Here is a 1,216-nt window from a genome sequence, read left to right as displayed (position 1 = left end):
CAATAATTCTATTTTTATTCAATTAAAAGAACACCAACAATGCAAGTACAGTATTTGAATATTAATAACATGTTACATTATATTTTTTTGTAAAAAGCTGCCAAACAATATTATTTTTACACATATTTCTAGTTGCTCTGTGAACAAATGGGGAATAATCTAATGTGAAATAGTCACTGTGTTAAATCCAGAAATTGCCTCAAAAGTCTGGATGGTGTCAGCCTAACAATATACTCAATAGGTCTGTGTAACATGTATTTCTATATATACAGATGATATCTCTTGTATATATTCTCATTTGCGATCAATTATATTGAAGGTCATGACCTTGCAAATCTTCCATTTTTGACATGACGTCACACTTTGATGTCACAATGTAAATGTGTCATAAAGTAAAATAGAACTCATAATTCATATCACATGTATAAATTCTATGGAACATGTATCTAATGCATTATGCCAGACACAATGTCAACCTGAGTCTATATTGCATGGTTAATACTACATTAAAAAAAACAAATATAGCAATTTTCTATGACTTACAGGTAAATAAATGAGGAAAATGTCATCAAATGCCACTCCTTAAGGGTGCAAAACACAGTTTAATGTATGACGTTATCAGGAAGTTACTTGGTGAGGGACAAGCAAAACTGACCCCTATAAAGAAATAAAATGGAGGCTTGTTACATAGACTTCTGTATATCATTGGAAAGATAAATGTTTGAATTTTATAAATATCCAAGTATAATACATTGATCAATTACTAATAGGGGGTATTTGACATATTAAACATAGGGGATATTAGGTAGTTTATGCATCCATTTGCAGTACACCTATGCATTTTTAGCTCCCTTGACCAACAAACAGTGCAAAATTCTGACAAGATGAGTTATGTGCATTTCACAGAGCAAGTCCTAAGGTTTTCTTTTAATGTACTTTTAGGGTACATTTTCCAGCTTTTGAAAGAGCTACATTACCTGCTACTTCAAACATGCAATTCTGCACATGTGAAAACCGGATGTTTTGGGAGTTACCTCCCCCTATTAAAAAGTCTCACCAAAAAAATTCTCAAAAAAATAAATGCATAATTTTTCCTTTTAATATTAAGACAAGACTCTACTTTATGCAAATAAAAACAAAAAAGATGCAATTTTCATGTACACTTCCTATAAATAGCAGGAAAATCCCTACCCAGCATGCTTCTCTCTGGGAAAAC

The 1,216-nt window shown here is 31.6% G+C and overlaps 1 long non-coding RNA gene across 1 annotated transcript; it reads right to left on the bottom strand.

The window, feature by feature from the left end:
• Positions 1–586: 586 nt before the first annotated feature.
• On the bottom strand, positions 587–1,185 carry LOC133194647 (uncharacterized). Its single transcript, XR_009722148.1, has 2 exons — positions 978–1,185; positions 587–657 (listed from the first exon to the last, which is right to left on the bottom strand). It is a non-coding gene; the product is annotated as an uncharacterized LOC133194647 (long non-coding RNA).
• Between the last annotated feature and the right edge of the window lie 31 nt (positions 1,186–1,216).

This window comes from Saccostrea echinata, unplaced genomic scaffold (genome assembly GCF_033153115.1).
Source record: "Saccostrea echinata isolate AGI-Se365-2 ecotype Australia unplaced genomic scaffold, CSIRO_AGI_Sech_v1 ptg000029l, whole genome shotgun sequence".
Lineage (NCBI taxonomy): Eukaryota > Metazoa > Mollusca > Bivalvia > Ostreida > Ostreidae > Saccostrea > Saccostrea echinata.
Note: the sequence above shows the minus strand (reverse complement) of the source record. Positions and strands in the feature narration are given on the sequence as shown.